Source organism: Myodes glareolus, chromosome 5, assembly GCF_982192425.1.
Source record: "Myodes glareolus chromosome 5, mMyoGla1.1, whole genome shotgun sequence".
Taxonomy (NCBI): Eukaryota; Metazoa; Chordata; class Mammalia; order Rodentia; family Cricetidae; genus Myodes; species Myodes glareolus.
This window is the reverse complement of record NC_142030.1, coordinates 96,859,340-96,884,271: the sequence shown is the minus strand read 5'-3', so window position 1 is coordinate 96,884,271 and position 24,932 is coordinate 96,859,340. Positions and strand designations below refer to the sequence as shown.

General features: G+C 45.3%; 1 protein-coding gene across 1 annotated transcript in view; it reads right to left on the bottom strand.

Annotated features, from left to right (window-relative positions):
- Positions 1-24,932, bottom strand: part of Tmem163 (transmembrane protein 163) — a 189,982-nt gene that overhangs the window by 118,659 nt on the left and 46,391 nt on the right. The gene's annotated exons all lie outside the window — the stretch shown is intronic.

Genomic DNA, 24,932 nt, shown 5'->3' with positions numbered 1-24,932 from the left:
ATTCCCTTGTCATGGAAAGGAAGAAGAAAGCCCTAGAGATATCTGCCGGAGCATGTGCTAGGGCGGACAAGAGACATATCTGGGGGACACTGCAGTTCTGATTCTCACAGGCTGCAGCAAGGAATCAGAGTGTAGCTTGCTAACATCCTGGCTAGTAAATAGACAATGATAAAGTGTGGGCACAGGCTGGAGAGATGGCTCGGACAATAAAGTGCCTGCTGCGAAAACATAAAGACCTAAATCCAAGCCCTGGAACCTAAATAAAATGCTGGGCCTCGTGGCATGCACTAGTAATCCTGTTGCTGAGGAGACAGAGACAGGAGGATTCTTAGAACTCACTGGCCAGCCAGTCTAGCCAAATTGGTGAGTTCCCGGTTCAGAAAGAGGTAGACAACACCCCAGAATTCACCTGTAGCCTACACAGAGAGAGAGAGAGACAGACAGACAGACAGACAGACCACCTAATTTCACTCTGGCGTTTTTGCTCAACCATCTCCCTTTCCCAGGATGCTGAAGAAAAGATCTCCACATGTGAAAGTGAAATCTCCATGCTCCTGGGATGAAAAGGCCAAAGTCAGAGAGCCTGGTCACTGACAGGACTGTAGAGTGAAGTCCTCTAGAGTCACAGAAGGACAGCAAACTCCCATTTGACCAAGCTGACCTAGTTAGGTGTTCCGTCACAAGCAGTTTAGGGTCAGCTCATCACTTCTAGACTGCAGAAGGAACATTCCAGGGCCAGGAGATGTGGCTCATTTGCTAGAGTGCTTGCCTCAAATGCACAAAACCCTGGGTTCATTTCCTAGGACTGAAAACGGGGTATGGCAGTGCAGAGCCATGATCCCAGGACTCAGGAGGTGAAGGCAGGAAGATCAGAAGTTCTAGCTGGCATGGCAAGTTTAAAGCCAGCCTGGGATACAAAGACAATGTGTCTCAGAGAGAGGAAGAGGATGAGGAAGAGGAAAAAGCAAAAAGGAACAGGAATGAGAAGAAAGGGAAGGGAAGATGACATACTTGAGAGATTCCAATCAGGGAATCAGAGACCCTGGCTTGCTTGTAGCCAACAAACTGCACTGTAGATCAGCGTGAATGTCAGGTCTTTCCAGGCTTCTCATTGGCAGACATTTTTTGACTCTTCTGATATATTTTTAGGAATTTTTATGTCTCTGCCAATCACCAAAGCAATGCCAACTTCCTGGTAAGATCTTAAAATGTGATTCTGAGTCCATTCCCAGGTGGGGGTTCTCTATAAACTGTTTTCTTTCTTTGTGGGCAGTTTCCTAAGGTTCACCTTTACAAAAGAGGAAGGCTAAGAATCAAGAGTGGATGGTTCTGTGGACACATTTCACAGTCCCCATTTCTCCCAGCCACCCTCCCTGCAAGATCCTTTAAAGGCCCTACCTAATGCTAAGGAAAATCACATATCCAGCAAGATAGATATCAGATTAAATTACATACATTTAAAGACTTCATGAACATATGTGTTATTCTCCATTAATTAAATGAACAATAAATGGAATCTTGGGAACATCTTAGAAAAGAATAAGCTGAGCTGGGGAGATGGCTCCAGCGTGCTAGCTGTACACACAGGAAGATCTGAGTTTGGCTTCCCAGCACCCCCATAAAATGCCAAGCATTACTGTGCATGAGTCCTGTAACCTCAATGCTGGGGATGGGGGGATAGGTGAACTCCAGAGGGAGTTTGATGTCTACCAGCCCAGCTCCTGGTTCAGTGAGAGAGCTTGTCTAACGAGGAAAAGGTGGATAAAGAGAGAGCGGGACAATCAATGTCCTCCTCCACAAAGGGCATGTGTCCCCAACAGTCACCACCCTCACTCACATACAACCAAAATAAGGAAGAAGAAAGGAAGAGACAGAAAAGACAGACAGGAAGGAAGGAAGGAAATGGAAGGAAAGAAAGAGACAGAAAAAGAATGACAGACAGACATGAGGGAGGGAGGAAGGGAAGGAAGAGAAAAAGAGAAAGAAAAACTGGAGGAAGGGAGGGGAGGAAGGAGGGGAAAGGGAGGGAGGGAAAGAAAAGAAGAAGGAAACAAAACAGAAAAATAATGTGTTCTGTTATGAACAGGTTCATGTGTTGACTACTTGGTTGGTCCCAAGCTGATTTAGAACATTCTGGAAAGTTTTGAGGGGAGACCTAGTTGGAGGGAGCACTTTTGAAGGCTATCCCTGTCCCCAGGTCCCTTCCTCAGGCCCCTTGTTTCCCAGTCAGATACTCTCAAGTGTGTCAAGTGGCTTCACATGCTTAACGCTTCCCTGCAGTTGATGAGGATGGTGCGGAGCAGCAAAAAGCGCAACGGAAAACCATGAAGTTCTTGTTGGAAATGATATACAAGCTAGAGGAACACATAGACAAAGTTAGCAAAAGCCATCTGCAGGCCTCAGTTGGTAGAGTCATTGTCTAGCATGCATCAAGCCCTGGCTTCTATTCCCCCAGTATAACATAAACTGGGCACGGTGGTACATGCCTGTAAGTCTAGCATTTGAGGGGTAGAGGCAGGAGGGTCAGGGGTTCAAGATCATCCTTGAATATATCACACGTAGAATCTCTGATCAGATGCTCAGCTTCCTGTGTGAACATGAGCGGTAGGGATGCTACCCACTTCTTTCCTGGTGACAGAATCTTGTATCCAATGCTCACTGCACAGTTAGTTCTTCCATCCCTTGGCTCTACGGATCTCTAAGCTCCACCCCTTTTCCTCATCATACTCTCTGTCCTAGTTAGTTTTACCTGTTCTTTTGCTACAACCGAGAATGAGCCTGGAAGAAAATCTCAGTTGACTTGCCTAGATCAGACTGGCCTGTAGGCATGTCTTTGGGAAACTATCTTGATTGGTAATTAGTGTGGGAGGGCCAAGACCATTTATAATGGCACTATGCCCCAGGCAGACCATCCTGAACTATATAAGAAAGCTTGCTGAACATCAGCCTGCCTGCCAGCTAGTAGCTACCTAGCTACATCAGCTAGTAGCACCTCCATGGTTCCTGTCACACTTCTTTGACTACACAGTGAATTCTTTGATCATAGGTAATGCTACGTGGACTAGCAAGCAGGCCTGCCTGCTTCAAGTTCTTGCTTGAATTCCTGCCCAAAGTCCCTTCAGTGATGAACTGGAATCATAAACCAAATTATCCCTTTCTTCCTAATTTTGATTTTTGTCAGGGTGTCCATCATGACAACAGAAATAAAACTAAGTCATTTCCTTTAAAATGCTCCTCTTCACTCTTCAAACAGTGTCTCAGACACGAAATCTAAGGTCATTGGCATGACAACCGTTACTGTCCTTCAAAAGACCAGAACACACAGTGCACAACACGGAAATCCTAAGGAATCCCTTCACTGAAGAGAAGAGAGATGAAGGCGAATGGCTCCAGTCTGTCCACATGCCATAGGCTCCAATCTATCAGCAGGGGAGGAAAAAGGCAATAATCTCACATAAAAAGAGACAATGCAGGAAGCCCAGCACAGGTCCAGCTGCAGAACACGGTGCCTTGACAGAAGTCTCCCATTTCCCGTTTGAATTTCTACAACCAGCCACATTTCAGTAACATTAAAAGGAAACCTTCGAAAGTAGACATTGCCTGAGGTTTAGAGCGCTGCTCAGAGGGGCAGGATGCAGCCTCACTTCTCATTGTGAGCACGGATGATTCACAGCCAAGTTCTCCCCCGCCAGGAGCACCCCTTTCTGTAGACTATCCAGGCTGTGTGTGCCACCCGCCCGAGAGTCACTCAGTAGCCCTCTTGGGAACCAAACCCTGCGGTGTTGGACTAGGGATTATACTTAATCATGGTTTCAAAATGCAAACATGGTAGCACCGACCACTTAGATATGCCAATGAGAAGATGTCAAATCTTTCCTCCAGTTGAAAGAGGGAAGCATCTTGACTTGAAAGAAGAGAATTGTTGAGTTTGGAAAGCTCTGTTATATAATGAATCTTCCCTCTGTGAAATTATGACATAAAGTTAGGAGAGGAATGTGGAAGGGAGCGCGGCGGGAGGGGAAGGGCGGAGTAGAGCTGGGTGTGCTCTAAACACATTATACACATGTATGAAAATACCAAGTAATTCGAATATACAAAAAAATGAAGTTAAAAAACAAAAAAAGTAGGAGAAAGGCTAAATAAGGCTCACATATATCCAGGCCTGGTGCATGGTAGAGACAAGCCTCCAAGCAAGCTGCTGCCCAGGGCTGAAGCTGGTTCCAGTAAAACTAATGTCAGGCTGCATGCTGCGGCATTAAGACGTTTGAGGAATTATTTTCTTAGCTATACTTTCAAGTCTCCCCTTTTTATGTCACAGATTTTTTTTATTTTATGTAATGTTTATTGATTCCCAGTTCCATTTATCTCCCTGCCCCCTCACATCCTCCTTCTGCCCATGTAACCTACCCCACCCCAGACAAAACAAAATTTAAAGAAAAAACAGAACCAAAGAAGCCAAACAAGAAAAAGGAGAAGAATCTCATCGTGGAAGCTGTAGTGTGGCCCACTGAGTCACGCAGTTTACCCTTTAGCCCCTTTACTTGTAAGTGTTCATTGCTATGAGTCCTTGGTCTGGTTCAAGACCTCTGATTTCTGCTACACTATTGATAATGGTCTCTCATTGGGGCTCCTCTTGGATGTCCTGCGTCATGGAGATCCTGCAGTTTTAGATCTGTGGGTCCATCCCTTTCACATGCTCCAACAGTTTATACATGCAGTGGATGTTGGGGTGGACTAACTCATAGCCCTGGTTCTGAGCCTGGGTGGTAGCTGGGCTGGTCAGTCTGCTGGCTTACCCTCATAGTCACTACCCAGGTGAGCTCTCCAGCTCTGTCTAGGCTAGCTCGCCCAATTCAGCCTGCAGCAAGGGTCGGGGCCAGTTCTGTTCTTGGGTCCTAAGACCTGGCTCACCCACACTCACACCACCAAGGCCACCTCTACTCTTTTGCCCAGGTGGGGAGCAGGGGCCTCTCTTCTGACTGCTGTAGGAAGCATGTGTGTGTGGGTGGGGGGAGTCAGCTCTCCTGCTCCCATGCCCTCAGATCTGGCTTACCTGTGTCCCTGACAACAGGGTCAACTCTAGTGTGCTGTCCAGACAGGGTGCAGAACCCACTCTCTTATATGCTGCGGCCAGTGAAGGTTAGGGTGAGTTCTCCCATTCTCATGACTCCAGGGCCAGGTCTCTCACCTCCCACAGGTGGCAATGAGTATCTAGCAAGAGGCAGGGCAGTGAAGGGTGCTGGGGCTGGCTCATTGCAGCCCTCTGATTTCCATACACGTGGTTCCTCTGACCTCCTGTGCTAACACTGGCCATAGATATCATAACAGACCCCAACTTCAGCAGGACCATGAACCCAGACATGGCCCTCAGCATCAGCTCAGACCCAGATGTCACCATGGCCCTCATGATAGCACAAGCCACCCAGGTCAGAATGGCTCTGGTAGCAGCATGGCCCTAAGACACCAACACGGTCCCAGGTGACTGACCAGATCCTGGGCATCTGCGGAGCCCTCAGCTATAACAGAAGCCATGGACACCACCCTAGATCCTGACTGCTGCAGGGCCACAGATACAGACATGGCCTAGGCAGTGGTCTGGGCCCTGGGCAAACTTCCAAAGTAGCTGACTTCTTCCTCATCTTCCTGACTGGAGACAAAAGCCTGGCAGCTTAAAACAAAGGCCTGTAGCCTCTTGTCTCCCACCAGCAGGCCTCCTGCTAATGGCTGGCTAACAAGTCCTAGGCCAGTTCAGGACATGTCACACAACAGTAATGGGCCAAACAGTCATCCTGTCTTTCTTCAAAATGACCAACCCTAAATTGGAAGGAAGACCCTTCAAAGACTCTAAGCGCCCCGGCCCCCAAGGAGAGAGTGGACTTCGGCTCCCAACTCCCCTCTGCTTTTCAGAGGGCCTTTTTCCTGTGTGTGTCTTTAATAAAAGTTTTTCTTCGTGGGGAAAAATAGAAAAAGAAAAAAGATGTCTGAAGGTCACACAGGAGTGGAAAGAAAGATTTAGGGAAAGGACCACTAAATGGCTAGAATGGGACAGAAGAAGCCAGAGAAGGAAAAGTGTCCAGTGCCACCTCACAGATGACCACAGGAGCCGGGATAAGACAAGAGGCCAGGAAGGGCAGGGGAAGGAACACTTGTCATGGGAGCCACAGAAGGTAGCTGGGAAGAAGATGTAAGCCTGCAGCCATAAAGGGAGAGACAGTGGGGCATCTTCTCCATACAATCGACAGCACCATGATCCCAAAGTTAGGGGTGAGTGTGTTAGAGACTTCAATGTGCCTGTTGGAGAAGGTGAGGTCAACCTTTAAAAATGGAGAGATAGCCGGGCAGTGGTGACACATGCCTTTAATCCCAGCACTAGGGAGGCAGAGACAGACGGATCTCTGTGAGTTCGAGGCCAAACTGGTCTAGGTCTAGAAGAACTAGTTCTGGGACGGCTCCAAAGGTACAGAGAAACCCTGTTTTGAAAAACTAGAAGAAGAAAGAAGGAGGAGGAAGAGGAGGAGGAGAGTCAGACTATGGATTGAGAATCTAGTTGAAGCAAAGTTGCAAGTCTCCCCAAATACGTCTATAGATTTAACTCCATTCAAATACTATTAGTAAATTCCTTAGCTGGTTCTAAAATTCAGATGATTTCTAGCCAGAGAGTTCAGTGGGTAAGGGCCACCAATCTTGATGGCCTGAGTTCCGTCCTTGCCACACAAACCGTGGAAGGGGAGAACTGACTCCTCTAAGTTATCTTCTGACCTCCACACAGGCACTGTGGTTTGTACATGCTCACACTCTCAGCACCCCCCCCACACATAAATAAATATTTAAAAAATGACATGGAAGGATCTAGAGAAAAACAAGTCTGAAAAAGAATGCATAAAAGCAATAGGCTCTCTAATGTGAAGGTTTACCCTGAATGTGTGGTAAGTAGCACAGTGCAGGGTCAGCAAAGGGTTAGACAGCTGTCTCACTGAACCCACATAACTGTGGTCATGACTTCTTAGGAAGGCACAAAAGCAAATGAAAAAGAAAAGGTGTCCCTTTTGACAAACGACAAACAACTGGATGTGCGTATGCCAAAAAAGCCACATGAACTGTAGTGATGGCTCAGTGTGTAAAGTGAGGACCTAAGACTGAATCCCGAGGACTTGGGTAAGACGGGGCACAGCAGTGCGCATCTGTAATCACAGTGCTCCTACAAGGAGACGGGAGGCGGGCACAGGAGAATCCCTCAGAAGCCCATGGGCCGGCTACCCTAGAGAGATCACACAGTGCAAACAACAAAGGACCCTATTCTAAATAAGGTGGAAGACGAGAACCAACACTGAAGTTGGTGCTCTGACCTCAGCATGTACACTGTGGCACGTGTGAACCGAGAGAGAGAGAGAGAGAGAGAGAGAGAGAGAGAGAGAGAGAGAGAGAGAGTCCTAGTTTCGGTTTCTGTTGTTCTGATATAAACATACTAACCAAATTGAAAGTAACTTTGTGGGGGAAACAGTTTAAGCTTGTACTTGAAGCCACAGGCCACAACTGAGAGACGTTAGGGCAGAAACCAAAACAGAAACCGTGGAGGAACACAGTTACTGACTCATACTAACTTTTTCCCATAGCCCAGGGCCACCTGCCTAGAGATGTCACTGTCCAAAATGGGCGGGGCTCTCTTCCATCAGACATCAATCAAGACAAATGCCCTACAGACATGGCCACAGGCCAATTTGATCTGGACAAATCTTCGGTTGAGATTTCTTTCCCAGGTGCCTCTACTTTGTATCAAACAGAAAATTAAAAACTAACGAGGACACATATATGAGGGCCAATATTTGTGTTTATGCATCATATAAAAACTAACAGAATAAATTGCGGAACTGAATATAAAGCGTGAGACTATTAACATCCCAAGCAAAAAGACAAAGGGAACCTTTTAGGACACACAGTTACGCAAAGAGATCGAAAAACAAAATACTGATGTCATAATTCATGGGGGAGAATGCCTGGGAAACTGGGCTGATATTTTTGTAAATGATGCTACAGAGAGAATGATCTAAACTGCCAACTAGGAACTTAAGGTTTTTTTTTTAATCACATACTTGACAAAAAAGTTGTATTCAGAGTATATTTTATAAACTGTCAACACTGTAAGTAAACAATCCATTTCTGCAAATGGGGAAAAGATTTGAAAAGCCACTTTGCTAAGGAGGCTACACAGATGGCAAATGAACACAAGAAAATATGTTCTGAGTCATTACCACTAAGGAAATGCTAATTACTCTGTGATGAGAGGCTGGGCTCAATGGGTACAGTGCTTCGCCAGAATGCACAAAGCCTCGGGTTCCATCCCCAGCACTGTATAAAGAGGTTGTGGAGCACACTCTATAATCTCAATACTTTAGAGGTAGAGCCATGTCTTAGTCAATGTTCTGTTGCTGGGAAGAGACACAATGACCATGATAACTCTTATAAAGGAAAACATGTAATTGGGGCTGGCTTACAGTTCAGAGGTTTAGTCCATTATCTTCATGGCAGGACAAGGCAGACTGCAGATAGACATGGTGCAGGAGAAGGAGCTGAGAGTTCTACATTTTTGATCCACATGCAACAGGAAATGAACTGAGACGCTGGGCATGACTTGAGCATGTATGAAGCCTCAAAGCCCATTTCCACAGTGACACACTTCCTCCAATTAGGCCCTTTGTTGGATGTAGTTACTCACGTTGGCATGCCAATTTGTTGGAGGAGGGAGCTTGTTCGTCACGGTCTCCCAGAACCAAAAATAACCACATAGAAATTGTATTAACTAAATCACTGCTTGGCCCATTAGCTCTAGCTTTTTATTGGCTAACTCTTACATATTAATTTAACCCAATTTTATTAATCTGTATATTGCTATGTGGTAGTGGCTTACCAGCAAAGTTCCCAGCATGTCTCCAGTGGGCTACATGGCTTCTCTATGACTCTACCTTCTTCCTCCCAGCATTCTTTTTGGTTTTTCCCACCTACCTAAGTTCTGCCCTATCAACAGACCACTGCAGTCTCTTTATTCATTAATGGTAATCACGGCATACAGAGGGGAATCCCACATCACCTCCCCTTTTCTGTTTAAATAAAAAAGAAGGTTTTAAATTTAACATAGTACAACCACAACATTTATATCTACCTTATCCTCTATTATAACTAAGGAAAACTAAAATTATGACTATCTACTCTTCAACTCCATCAAAGACTTCAGAAGGATATAATATTACCTAAGTAAACAGGAAATGCATTGTAAGCAACTTCTAAAACTCTAGAATTGACAGAGACATCTTACTGCCTGGACAGTCACCCAAAGTTCTTCTGTACTGTTGGGGCATCCATCTTCAGCCTATAGGCCCATAGTATCTGGCAGACTTTTCCATGAAGAAGAAAATTTCAGTCACTTTCTTCTGTGTCCTGCAGAATGTCTAGCAGACTCTTTCAAGAAGCAGGAACCCCAAAGATGATTGTCTCATCTTTAACAAGTTCATTAGTTATTTCTCTATGGGTCCTGCATGTCTAGTTCATCAAACAGTCCAGGCAAGAGCAGTTTCTTGCCCAAATAGCTAACCAATGCCATAAGGAGCCTCTTCAATGCCCATCTTCCTCTTGAAGTAATTGATGCTGCCAGGAGCAGATGTGTCTCACTGTCATGAAAAGTCCTAATTTCTTAAAACATTTAAATGCCATATTTTGAAGGCATCTGAAAGATTTGAAGAATACTTAACTGAAATCTCTCTATATATATCTAGAAAACATAATGTGACTACAAGTTTGACTATTATAGATTGCTATCTATTAACCTATATTTCTTGATTATACATTATATTTTTTAATTAACTACACAATCACCTTAATCAAGAGCATAAACACACATATAACAAGATTGACCTTAAATTTGCACCAATAAACCAAGATCCATACCAATGCAAATCTCTATAACATATATCCTTCAAAATATAAAGAAATATTTATAGACAAGTTTTGGGAATGTGGGCACAGTTCTGTCCAAACTTCTTCCTGCTATTTATTGGACAAAGTAATTTTTGAGGGGTGTTCAAGGCAACCTTTCAGGGAGTTTTGGTCCATCAAACAATATTAGTGTGGAAGCAAACCACAGGTTTTCATCCTCAGCAAAGTTCCCAGCATCTGTCTCCAGCAGGCTACATGGACTCTGCCTTCTTCCTCCCAGAATTCTGTTTAGTTTTCTCCACCTACCTAAGTTCTGCCCTATTAACAGGTAACTTCAGTTTCTTTATTCATTAATGGTATTCACAGAACACAGAGGGAACTCCCACATCACCTACACTTCAGGAATCCTGTTTTACTTTACTTCCCATTGCTATGATAAAACACCAAAAATGACTTGGAAAGGTAACTTTATTTTAGCTTACAGCTTAAAGTTCATTATCCAGGGAAGTTGAGGCAGGAATCTGGAAGCAAAAACTGAAGCAGAGGCCATGGAGGAGTGCTAATTACTGGTTTGCTCCTCACTGCTCGCTCAGACAGCTTTTCTATATACCCCAGGATCACCAGCCCTGGAGAGATCATCCATAGCAGACAGGGTCCTCCCACATCAACCATTAACTAAGAAAATGCCCTGCAGATTTCCTAATCTAATGGAGGCATTTTCTCATGTGGTACCCTCTTTCCACCTAATCCTTGCCTGTGCCGAATTGAAAAAAGTAAGCCATTCACAATATACAACCTCTTTAAATTTTATAGAATGAGACCTTTCTTCATTTATGCATTAATCACTGAACAAAGTGCAATAAAATCAACTCTGACACACTCTTTTTAAAAGTGTATTTGCATGCATGTGTGTGTGAATTTATACGCATCACGTGACAACAAATGCCCAAGAATGTCAGAAGAAGATAGCAGATCACCTGAAATTGGAGTTGCAGGTGGTTGGGAGTTGTCTGGTGAGGGTGCTGGGATCTGAACAGAGGTTCTCTGCAAGAGTAGACATGCTCTAACCACTAAGCCATCCCTCCACTGCCTTGAACACATTCATTCTCAAGAGACATTTTAGTTTACCCAGAGGCTCTGGCTCCACACATTTTAATACACGCATGACTTTACGACCGCAAGTTATAATGAAGTCAGCATTGGAGATAAGTGACAAACCTGACAGTCCTTAAAGGAGATGTTCACAGGTGTGCTCATTTGTATGTGTTCTTTTTCCACACTAAAAAACTCAGATACAATTTCTCTTTCTTTTCAATAGATGTTTTGAACAAGGTAGGAAGTGATTTCTTCCCTAGCTGAGGAGTTATTGTCAGTTAGGGCTGCTGGGGCTGAGGAGGGAATCATTTTTGCCAGTAGTATAGCTCCCATGAATAGCCCCTCACCCAGACTCATGCAAGCAACTCTAATTAAACTCAGAGGGTTATAAATAAATAAATAGACTTGAAAGTAAGAGGGGATGTTTGTGAAGAAGAAAGGTTCTAAAGGGAGTGGGTGGAGTATTAAAAAAAGAATGGTGTGACTATGACCTGAATATGTTATATGCATGTATGAAATTGTCAGAAAGCAAATATAAAATTATTTTAAAAGAAAGTGGTCTCTCTTTATACAAAAAGATGTAAGAGAGCTGAAGAGACGGTGAGTAAAGTTACCTGTATCAGCATGTGGGCTTAAGTTAGATCCCCAGAGTCCACACAAAAAGCAGGTGAGTTGGTACACACTATAGCTTCAATCACTCACTCCTGGGGCGGTGGAGACAGGAGGATCCCTGGGGCTCACTGGCCTGCCAGCCGAGCCTAATTGGTCAGTGAGAGATCCCGCCTCAAAGAAGATGGATGAAGACTGAGGAACAATATAGGAGGTTGAACTCTGGCCTCCACCCATCCCCACCCCCCGACACACACACATTACACACATATGTGAACATACACACACCACACACGGGCAGGGGCGGTCTAATAAAAGAACAAGAAGAGTACATGCAAAAAGCAGGAAAGTGGATATCTCAACCAGGCAGAGGCAAGGCTGAAGGCTACTGTCAAAAAAAGAAACCTCAGCCTTTTTGTCAGGCTCTGTTTTCAAGACAATTACTCACACAGTATCTCAGAGTGCACACAGGAGGGAAAAGCAGGCTCCCTATGAACATGACTGAAATGTTAACAGTGATTCATGCTGGGAGTTAGCAAGTGAGTAATTGTGACTCTCCTCTTTATGGTTTTTCTACTAGGAAGGGAAAAGGAGAGGCGGGAGAGGAGAGGTTTTCATCTCTGCCCTGCTATCAACTGGCACTCTCAAGAATGATCTTATCATGGGGCTGGAGAGATGGCTTAGTAGGCAGTGCCTGCCATGCAGTCATGAAGACCCATGCTCCCTCTCCAGCACCTATGTAAGAAAGCAGTGAAGGGTGTTGCGACACGTGCCTGATATAACAACACAGGGCAAGTAGGTACCAAGAGGACCCTGGGCCCTGCTAGCCACACAACATAGCCCAAAATCAGCAAACTCCAGGTTCTGGGAGAGACCCTGCCTCAAAAATAAGGTGGAAAGCAATAAAGGAAAACACCCGACATCAACCTCTGGCCTCTATATGTACACATGTATGCAAACCTGCACGTGTGTGCATGCACATACACATACCACATCACACTTTGAGCTTCACAAGAGATGAAAAGAGCAAGAAGTTTCCAACAGGCTTTCATATAACAGGGGATCTAATCACCAAGTGGTAGCATCTTTGGGCCAGGCCTGACACACCAGGACTATGTGTTCAGCTAGCAGTTTCTTTGGTTTCTCTGAGAATGATTGTGAACTAAGCCTTGTGTAAGAATACTTCCCCAACACCACTCATGCCTCCAACTCCACAGGGCACAGCAGATGACTCAGCTTGACTCAAGGTCTTCTTCAACCTAGTCAGACTCTCCTCTGGGAGTCCTGAATCAGGTCTGCAGGACTGTCAGGACTCCAAGTGACTAAGCTTCTACCTTAGGCAGCTGTATTTCACCTCAGGACACTGAACAAACAAAGATCAGAATCCCATTCTTGCATGAGAAGTCTTAGGATGGAGTATGGCTTCAGGCGGATCAGGCTGGATACTGTCACTTAGAAATTGTTAATACTAGTATTTTAAAGCCTGCCTGTAACCCTCCTGGTAGGATGGTAGTCTAAAGAGACTGCCTTAGTTAGGGCTACTATTGCTGCCATGAGACACCATGACCAAAGTAACCTCCCCAGGAAAGGGTTTATTCAGTTTACACTTCTACATCACAGTCTACCATCAAAGGAAGTCAGGACAAGACTTCAGAAATGGCAGAAACCTGGGACTAATGCAGAAACCATTGGAGGGGTGCTGCTTACTGGCTTGCTCAGCCTGCTTTTTTATAGAACCTAGGACCACCAGCCCAGGAGTAGCACTACCCACAATGATCTAACCTGAAGCCTGATCTTGTAAAACATTTTCTCAACTGAGGTTCCCTCTTCTCTGATGACTCTAGCGTGTGTTAAGTTGACATAAAACTAGTAAGTAAGTCAGATGGTGGTGGCACACACCTTTAATCCCTGCACTTGGGAGGCAGAGACAGGCAGATCTCTGTGACTTTGAGGCCAGCCTGGTCTACAAGAACTAGTTCCAGGACAGTCTCCAAAGCTACAGAGAAACCCTGTCTTGAAAAACCAAAATCAAAAACAAACAAGCAAACAAAAACCTAGTAATAGTGCTATGCCTATCCCCACTTCAGCTACTAGACTACAGAAGAAATGGTGCCCCCCAAATTGGATCCTTGCCTTCCAAAAAGGGAAAGCCTGAAGCCCGATGCAGACAGAGGAAGGGCTTGTCCCCAAAAGATGTCACAGTTCTGATGACTTGTCAGATTAACTTGTAGGAGAAACTGGAACCCAGTCAATGATGGGTCAGCGATGGGTAGGACCACACTTGGCTGGTACGGCTCAGCTATACAACCTTTTGTCTTCTGTCTCAAACTAACTCTCATGTCAAGTCCCAGATGGGCTTGGGGATAAGGTGGGAGAGAGCCTCTTGTTCCTCTTCCCAATGTGGCCACAGTAATGCATCTCTTCCTTCTCTGGTTTTGTCTCTTTAGCCGGCCTACTGAGGGAAGATGGCGCAGCTAAGAACTTTAGTAACATGTTGGGTGGTTCCCCAAACTGTGAGTTTGTCGAGCAAGACAATTACCTAGGACAGAACCCAGTAGAAGGACAAAGATTCAACAAATTCAAAATCGTCCATGAATTTCTTGCTATTCCCAAAGAAGTCAGGGATAATATCCCATGGGTGGGATACTCTGTCTTGGCTGTTTGGACCACTATTGAATTGGGGTTTGGATGAATCTGGAGAAAGACATTGATAACCCAGGGCCCTAAGTGTGTATACTTCATAAGCCCCTAATGACTCAGTATCCTTGCTACAACCTCAGTGTGTGTGTGTGTGTGTGTGTGTGTGTGTGTGTGTGCGCATGTGTGAGAGCTCATGTGAATATGAATGTGTGTGCAAGGACATGTACACGCAGGTATATGTATATGTATATGTATATGTATATGTATATGTGCATGCACCTGTATGTGGAAGCCAGAGGTCAGTCTCAGATGTCATCTACCTATTTGTTTGTTTGTTTGTTTGTTTGAGATATATCCCTTAATAGAACCTGAAACTTGCTAGTTCAGCCAGGCTGGATGACCAGAAACTCTGTCTCAGTCTCTCCAGTGCTGAGATAATAAGCACACCATTGCAGCTGCCTTTCTATGGGGGATCTGGGACTCAAACTTTGGTGCTCAGGTTTGCATAGCAAACACATTGGTGTGATTCATAACCCTGTCCCCACATACTCATTTTGACTCATCAGTTCTGTGTTTATTGTGTCCACGTCAGCCATGCATGCTGGCTGCTCTTATGGCTTCCACCCACTGCCCCACAGGTGAGGATAGAGAGAGTTCTGGGTGAGGCAGCACACACAGGCAAATTCAGGACTCCGCCTTTGTCTCTCCCACTACCAATGTCTCTCCATACATTCTGCAGGCCAGCGAAGGGACAGAAGGCAGATCATTTTAGACGATCAACCTACCGTCTTCTCAGATTGGTGACTCTCAAAATAAAGTACAGTTTTAAAATATTCTATTTCTGAGGCTAGAGGGATGGCTCAGGAGTTAAGGGGGCTTACTGCCCTCAGGACTGGAGCTCAGATTCTAGTGCCTATACCAGGTGACTCAAAAATGCCTGTCAATTCCAAGGAATTTGATACCCTCTTCTGACTTCTAAAGACACATGCACACATATGTGAATACACACACAAATAAAATAAGATAAATGTTTTTTTTATAAATGATGAGTCTATTCCTATCTCTGCTCACTAGCTTGGATAAGTGACAGGTAGCACAAGCTGAACTCTAGTTTCTAATCTAACCCCAAATTCAAGTTCCTGAGTCTCAGAGAACCACCCATCAGGAGTTAAGATAGGATGTCTTCTCTGTTACTTCGGGTGCCTCGTTCGTTAGGTTTAAAAATACAATGTGTTAGCAGTAGGGTCTCAGTTACCTTTCTCCTCCCCATGACATAACACACAGGAAGCATAGTTCATTGAGTGTATTTTAAACAAAGGACTGATTCTCTGAGAAGCTAGGCACAACGAAGCTACAAAGAAGGTTGGTTACTTGTACGTATCACTTTCCTTTGGAGCAAGGTGGACCTGGCTCCCACGTGGCCATTTCTTCATTCAGGTCTGCTGAACAATTCAGGTCCTAAAAGAACCCTCACAGGAGAAACGCTCTGACTCTCAGCCTCCAGCATGTGCTACATGAAAGAGACCACCACTAAGGGCCAAATCAAACAAGGGGCACAGGAACCCCGTGGCCACATCCTCCCCACAGCAGCATCCGCCAAAGCAGGGCCCAGGGCCGCTCCCCTTTATTTCTGAAGAATAGGAAAACAGAGGAAAGGAAAAATCTTTTGATCCCTTTCAGAATATGCCAGCACGTGAGACCAAAGGTCCTCTCCTAGAGTAAACACATACCCCTTCTGATGCCTGCCCCAAAAGGAATTCTCCTGAGCTGTTTTTCACCTTTGACCTCCTTTTCCGACTCCATGTAGAAAGACTCAGTGTCTTCTAGGTGCACATGGGAGAAAAAAAATTCACAGAGCTGGGAAAATGGCTCAGTTAGTAAAGCGCTTGCTCCATAAGATTTGGGTTTTTATCTCCAGCGGTCAACCAAAGCATGCAGTGGCACAGGTGTGTGATCCTAGTGCTGGTGATGTGGAAGCAAAAAGACTCTGGGGTTCAGTGAGTGGGCAAAGAGCCCCACATGGTTCAGCCCCTAACAGCTCCTGGATCCCTCGTCAAACACTAGGCATGGATGCTCAGAAGCCTTTGTTGCAACACCAGCCTCAGTATCCTCACCAGGAACTCATGCAAGTGTCCTGCAAATGTGCTTTTAAATCTCCAACCCATAGAAACACAAAAGTAAACCTGGCTGTAGTGGTGCACACCTTTAATCCCAGCACTCGGGAGACAGCAGCATGTAGATATCTATGAGTTCAAGGCCAGCCTGGTCTACAAAGTGAGTTCCAGGACAGCCAGGGCTGTTACATAGAGGAAATCTGTCTCTGAAAACCAAAAAAAAAGGAAGGAAGGGGGGAGGGAGAGAGAGAAGAAGAAAGGAAGGGAGGAAGGAAGGGAGGGAGGGAGGGAGAGAGGGAGGGAAGAAAAGCAAAAGTAATAGCAATTATTGTGGTTTTAAGTCATGCATTGGGGGTGATTTGCTGTATAGCTGCTGTGACTGGATTACAGGTTCTTCTTTACTTAATTCATTTGTGTGTGTGTGTATGTGTGGGTGGAGAGAGAGAGAGAGAGAGAGAGAGAGAGAGAGAGAGAGAGAGAGAGAGGTGCTGCATGAGCTTGTCTGTGCACATGCATATGGAAGCCAAAGGTTGATGTTAGGTGCTGGACTGGGATAGTTTATGTCATCTGAAAGGAGGGAGCCTCGGCTGAGAAAACGTCTCCATAAGATTCAGCTGTAAGACATGTTCTTAATTAGTGACTGATGGGAGAAGGCACAGCTCACTGTGGGTGGTGCCATCCCCGGCTGATGGTCCTGGGCTCTAGAGGAAGGGAGGATGAGCAAGCCATGATGAGCAAGCCAGTAAGCAGTACCCTTCTCTGGCCTCTGCATCAGCTCCTGCCTCCAAGATCCTGCCCTGTTTGAGTTTCTGTCCTTTGATGATTAACTGTGATGTGGGAGTGAAAACCAAATAAACCCTTTTCTTCCCAGGTTGCTTTGGTCATGGTGTTTCATTGAAGCAACAGTAACCCTAAGACAGGGGTCATCCTCAACTGCTCTCCATTTTAGTTTTTGAGACGGAGTCAGTGAACCTGGAGCTCACTGATGTGGCTCGACCGACTGACCAGCAAGCCTCAGGGACGCTCCTGTGTCCATCTCTCCTCCCCACTCCTCTCGGCACTGGAGTTACAGAAGCCTGCCACCATGCCCACCATTTCTACACAGACCGGAAATCTAACTCAAACCCTCAGACTTAAGCAGCAGGCACTTTACCAACTCCCCAGCATCAACCCCTACAGAATCTTTAGCACAAAGGAGCCTTCTCCCAAGATAATCATTTACCACCTCCGAGTGAGTTTAGAACATCGCACCAGCGTTTAATTTCACAACTCTCCCTCTAAGTACAGTAAAGGACACTTGAAGAAAGAAAGCATAAGAGTTTAAATTTCTGCTTCAAGATCTTGAGACTTTTGCAATACCTCTTTCAGATCATAGAGCATTCCTGTGGCATCTGAAGCAAGCGTTGGACAGTGTGCACAGTTGGAAATGTAAGCATCCTAAGCTTCCAGAAGGAAGGTTCAGAGTGAGGGCAGCAGAGCCAAGGGAGACTCTGACCTGCCCTCTTCGGCATCCTTGTCCCAACACTTGCCACCTCCTGGTACGTGCCATCCCCTGCTCCATAGCCACACCCTAAAGTAGCTTTTGAAAGCCCACAGTCAGACATACTGATTAATACCTAAAAGCAAAAAATAGACTATAGGGCTGGAAAGAGAGCTCAGTGGTTAAGAGCACTTGCCGATCTTTCAAAAAACGTCCCACCCAAGTAGGACAGCTCAGAGTCCCCTGTAACTCGAGTTCCAGGGGATCTGACACTCTCATCTGGTCTCCACATACCCCATATGTGGCAGACACATATGCATAAATAAAAATAAACTATACCTTTAAGAAAGAAAGAAAGAAGGAAGGAAGGAAGGAAGGAAGGAAGGAAGGAAGGAAGGAAGGAAGGAAAACAGAGTTGTAACAACCAATTACTCATCTGGAGACCGCCTAGAATCCCGCCCTAAGCTGCAAGAAACACATTATAGGTAAAAGAGCTGTATTAATGAGCCAAGGCAGGCACTGAGAGGAGAAAGGGGTGTGTCCAGAGGGAAGCTTCCCTTTCAGAAAGCCAATGGCTTTGCCTTCTAACTGAGCTCCCGCTGGGATCTGAGATCACCGGCTCCCCATGTGTAACTGGAAACCTTTCCATCAAGAGCCAATTACTTGGTGTTAAGATCCCTGATTTTAAAGAACTTTGAAAGGAACACCACATCAGTGCCTAAATGAACAAAAAATCCGTCTGTGATGTTCTCTTTCAAGCTCGGTTCCAGTTCCATCTTTACTGTTAGATGATGTCTCTCCCCATGTGTCTGTCCTGGGCAAGGCAGGCCCTCTGGACTCCATACCACTGCCTCCCCCACCCCCGAAATAGCCTCTGTGGCGCTGTCCAGCACATCTGCAGACCAGTGACTGTGGTGTCACTGTCCCTCCCCTTTCCTCACTAGCACCGCGGCTCTCCACAAGAGCTAACTCACATAAACAAAGCAAGGCTTTGCACCTGCTGTAGAACCAGGGTACCCAGAGGCCTCTGCTCCTGCCTGTGATTCAGAATGCTCACCATTCACACAGACAATTCAGTTCTCCTGAACCAAGTGATGTGAACTCAGCTATAGATACATACTCAGGGGACCACAGTCACAAGACCATATCCAGTGCCTCTCTCTCCAGTCTGATTCTCCATGAATACCAGATTCCTTGGGTTAAAACTTAAACAGACCTGGGGATATAACTCAGTAGAATCCTTGCCCAGCATGCATGAGGCCCTGGGTTTCAGTCCAGCACTGTAAAACCTAGCACAGTGGTGCCTGCCTGTAACTGCAGCACTCAGAAGAAGGAATTAGAAGGATCGTGAAAACCAAGCAGTTCTCAGCTACACAGTGAGGTTGAGGCAAGCCTGAGTCAGATGAGCCTCCCACACACAGCTATATAGGCACCCACCACGACCCAGCACTCCCAAAGCTGCCCCATCTCTCTTCCCCTTCCTCATAATGCCCCAACAACCCTCTTCTGGGACCCTTCCTTCCTACCACTGGACTTGAAACAGAAATACCATTACCACAAACGTATGGGATCTACACTCCTTAGAGGGACAGAGTACAAGAGACGCCAAAGCTGGAGTTGATGAGGATGAATTGGGGCCAGTCCCCAGCGCTTATGGACCCAATACAGAGTCACAGGCTTGTGAGCCCCTGGGATAAGCTCAGGGCCGAGCTCCAGCCCTCACCAGCTGTGTGACTTGGGCACATTGCTCAACCTACCTTTCCAGAACTTTGCTGCCTCGGCCATTAGAGGGGAGACTAAAAGGGAGAGTCCCATAGCGCTATTGTGGAGAGGAAGTGAGCTTGTAATTGCTAGATAGGTACATCCCACACGTGTTATCTGTCATTGTTATCATCACTTTTAGGCGTCAGTTACAGCTCATCCTCCACCCCTCATTAGGTAGCCATGGGGGGGTTAGGACTTGGAGGGGCTTTTTCACCAAGCCCAATGACCTAAATTCAATTTCTGTGACCATAGGTAGAAGAATAGAATTGACTCCTGAAAGTTGCCCTCTGTCCTCCACACCTAGGCCATTGCACATGTGCGTGCACACATACACCAATGTAATACAATTTTATATGTACGTATGTGCACACCTGCATGTGAGTATGTGCATGTGAGTGCTGGTGCCCATAAATGCGAAAGGAGAGCATTGGGTCCCTTGAAGCTCGAGTTGAAGGGAGTTGTGAGTCACCCAACATGGGTACTCAGGACCCAAATACTCAGGATACAACATAGGACTCAAACTCAGGTCCTCTGCAAGAGCAGTGTGTGCTCTTACCCACTGAGCCATCTCTCCAGCCTCAAAATTTTTTAAAGGAAAAGTTGAATTTGGTCTGTGAAAAGTGAACTGTAAATCTGTGTGTGCAAGTGCACACACATGTATGTGCATGGGGAAGGGTGTGTACTCATGTGCAAGTGCACATGTTTGTTTAGACGTGTGAGGCCAGAAGTCAATACCAGGTATTGTTCCATAGTGGTTTTGGTGGTTTGCTTGCTTTGGAGACAGAGCCACTCATCTGCATGGAACTCATCACTGAGGCTAGACTGTCATCCGGTGAGCACTTCCCTGGCGCTGGCATTCCAGGGGCATCCCACCATGTTTGGCCTTCTAACATAAGCTCTGGTGCTATAACTCAGGTCCTCACGCTTGCACGGCAAGCACTTTGCCTACTGAGCTGTCTCTCTAACCCCAGCCTATAAAATTTAAAGGTAAGAAAAATTCATCAGCTACTAAATACTTTGTCAAAAAAAAAAAAAAAACAAAACCACCTCCCTATTGCTGTCAAAAGCCTGAGGACTGAAGAGCCACATACAAGCTGGGCGCGGCAGTTCACCCTTATAATGTCAGCACTGAGGAGATGGAGTCAGGTGGATCCCTGGGGCTCGCTGGCAGCCCGCCTAGCCAAATCGATGAGTCCAAGCCTCAGTTAGAGACCCTATCTTCAAAAACAAAGTGAACAACTCCCGAGCAATGACACCCAAGGTTGACTTCTGGCCTTCACAAGACAGTGCACACAAGTGCATGCACACGCAAGGGAACAGCCACGTGCACCCATTCACATATAAATAAACCAATAAAAAGAACCCAATAAAAAGGAATAATAATAGATTTATTGATTATCATAAACTCTCATAATAGAAAACTGCACATATCCCTAGTTTTTGTTTTGTTTTGTTTTTTTAAGACAGGGTTTCTCTCTAACTTTGGAGCCTGTCCTGGAACTAGTTTGTGTAGACCAGGCTGGCCACAAATTCACAGAGATCTGCCTGCCTCTGCCTCCCGAGTGCTGACATATCCCTAAAATTTTACCCAGAAGGTCAAGAGTGACATCCTTCCACTAACACTGAGCTGAGAATCCCTCATCCATAGGAGAGGGTACCAGTTCATAAGCACACACTCAACAATTCATAAACATCAGTGCATAAAACGAATTTATTACTCTCTACCTTCCTCAGTAGCCACCTCCTACCTGGAAACTGAGCTCCAGCCACCACACATGAGTGACCTCCAGGTCCTCCAAGCCCCCAAATTCTGTCATGAGCTCCCCCAATCCCTTTAAGGTTGAAGCTGTGCTATTCCCCTCTGCATCCCGAGTGCTCAGACAGAGAGATCAGTTAAATCAAATAAGCAATGGTGCCACCAGCTAGCAACGTGCTTAAATTGTGTAGTAGCATCTCTCCCAGAAGAAGTCCGCATCCAAATCTCTAGGATTTATGGACCTCACATAACCAAAGGATCTTTGCAAGCGTTAAGGATTTTGAGATTTTTACAGAATAATTCAGGCAGACCTTGGAATTTCAAAAGCCCTTAGAAACAGGAAGTGAGAGCTGGAGAAGTGGATCTGGTAACAGAATCAGAACTGGAGGTATTGAATTGAGAGCAGACGGAATCCGCAAATCAAGGAAGCTCATGGGAGCCTCTAGGAGCTTCTAGAAGCTGGAAGCTTTTTTAAAAAAAATGCCAGTAATAGATTTTCCCTTGAGGCCCTAAAAGGAGCATAATCCTGCCACTGCCTTGATTTGGGCCCACTAAGACTGTCTGTGGGCTTCTGACCTCGAGACCAGTATAAATATTGTATGGTTTTAAGCCACTAAATCTGTGTTCATTTGTCATATCCGCAACAGGACTAAGGATTACAGAGACTAACACTGTGGTATATCATTATTGTATAACTACTTGGATTCTAAACAACAACATCCTAAGCCTTCATCCACCCTTGTATGTGTATACAATGATACAGCCATTAGAAAAGGAAAGGTCACCTTTTGTCTTGACCTCATTGATATGCACACACAAACATATACTTCTGTCAAGGATACACATTCCTCCATATTCGGTGATATAGTTCCTGTTCATAATTGGCTCGGCCACACACTGCAGTCTAAAGTGCCTTTGTTCTTAACCCATTGTATTGCAGATCTCGCTCCATGTGGACACAGAGGCCTTTCTCCCTCATCTCTTGATGACGGAAAACATTACCTTTTACTTCCTAAGTACTAACTGAATACTCGTCTGTAGTCACACAAAGAACTATGTGAACAATTTCTACTGCTGGGAAAGACCTGACCCCAGAAAATTTCAGGTTGAAACTGCATTTTGATCATTACTGAGAATAAAATGCAATACCAAATATTAGTAAAATTTGATAAAGCACACAGACCACACAGCTATTCCTCTCCCCCGCCCCATCTCATGTACCCTAGGCTGACCTCACACTAGCCACGTAACTAAAGACAACCTTGAACTCTGACCTTCCTGCCTTCATCCCCCAAGAGCTAAGCTTACATGCATGCATTACCATGACCGGTTTATATAGTTCTGGGGATCAAGCATGCTAGGCTTTTAGTGTGTTCCGGGCAATCACTCCACCAACTGAGCCTTATATGCTCAGCCCTGCTTTTCCTTTTAGGAAAAAAGAAAGTCAGCTAATGAAAGGAATCTGAACCATTTGGGACTCTAAATTTTAGTTCTTACATCACCTGAAGTTTCCCCAAAACTTCTATCGCTCCTAAAATGCCTAGCGAGCTAACTGATTACTAATCTCCCTGAGAGATGCTGGCAAAACAACACACGTAAACAGTGCCAAGGTGTGTAGCACTGATTTCTCAAGGGACCGATACACCCAGCTCATTATGGGAAGGAAATGAATAATTCAGATATTCTCTGTCTGGGAAAAAAATAACTTTTAGAGAGCAAAACCTAAATCAGATTGGATTAAAGAAGATGAGTAAGAAATGCAGTGGGTTCTGTTGTTCTGCCTCCTAAGTTACCTTTGTGCGGAATTCGCAAAATAATCTCTATGTGAATGAGCAGACTCTAATCTGGTTCCGAGATTTACTGGCCAAACTGTTGACTCTCAATAGCTCAATAGCGTGATGAGAAGCAGGGGCAAAGTGCTTACTCAGCAGGGATTAAAGCCCTGGGTTCTCTCTAGAATCTAATAAACCAAGTGTGACAGTGAGCCCTGTAATCTTAATATTAGCGAATTGGACACAGGAGATCAGAAGTTCAAGGTCACCTTTGGTTACATAGGGAGTTTGAGGCTAGCATGAGCTTCATGAGGTTTCGTCTCAAAGAGTGTGTGGAAGAGGTGCCAAAATGAGCCAGTCTGTAAACCAGCACACGGTAGATGGAGCCATGAAATTCCATTAATTAGAAGTCAGCTTGGAATACATAGAACATCTTGAGCTACAGTGTGAAACCTAGGATGGATGGATGGCCAGATGGACAGACAGGTGGGTGGGCAGACAGACCGACAGATGGATGGACAAGTGGATAGATAGATAGATAGATAGATAGATAGATAGATAGATAGATAGATGGATAGACAGATAGATAGATAATAGGTAGATAAGTAGATAGATATTCACAGACAGACAAACAAACACTATGACATTTGACATAATCTATAATCACTTGGGAAGAAAATTTCCACGAAGATGAGGTTTCCTGTGGGCTGGTCTATGGAGCAGTAGGTCTAGTTCATTAACAGAAGTGGAAAGGCCCACTCATTACAGGCGGAAAAATTTGAAAGGAAGGGGGTTCTGAACTGTGTAGGAAAAGAAAATCAGGCTGAATACTACTGCTTTCTGCACCTGACTGTGGATGTGATGTGAGTAGCTGCTTTGAGTTCCTGTTGCCTTGGCAACCCTACTGTTGGACGGTAACCTGGAACTGTGATCCCGATAAACCCTTTCTCTCTTAAATTGTTCTTGTCAGGGTGTCACAGCTACAAACAGCAATAGTACAGGAAGGCAGGCTGGTAGGCAGAATGGTTGGGAGAGAGCACTCACAGACAGTTAGCAAATATTCCACAACTCACACCTGCCAAAAAGAGAAGACCTCGTAGATTGGCTCAAGCCAGAAAGATGTGGTAGTGGGAATGTGAGAACCTAATAGAGGCCTCAGCTAGTCCTCCACACTACAAGACCACACCATACCATACCCCTCCATCAAGACCACACCACACCCCTCCTCTCAAATCACCTGGCCATCTGCTGGTAGGAAAATCAACCCTTCAGGATCACATACACAAGAGAAGGGCCTGGGACCCAGTGCTAAGTAGTTCACAGGCTCTCTGTGGCAAGACTAAACAAAGCAGAATAGAGCTAAGGATGTGGCTCACTCAACAGAGGGCTTACCTTGAATGCATGAGACCCTGATGTGGTGGTTTGAATGAAAATGGTTCCCCATATTCTCATTTGAATGCTTGGTCCCCAGTTGGTGGAACTGTTTGGGAAGGATTAGGAGGTGTGGCCTTGTTGAAAGAGGCATGTCACTGGGGTGGGTTTTGAAGTTTCTGAATACTTGTGCTTTTTTTTCCCATTTTTTTGTCACAGAGAGCCAGTGAACCACCTACCATTTTGGTCACTGGCTCTACTCTTCCGTATGCTATCCTGGGCAGTTGGTTTCTATCCTAAAAATTTGCCTTGATCGATATTAGAATAGTATTAGAATAATTGTCTTGGTAGGGGAGATTTCAAGACAGTCTAATATTGATTCTGTATTGGTAATCACTCTTATG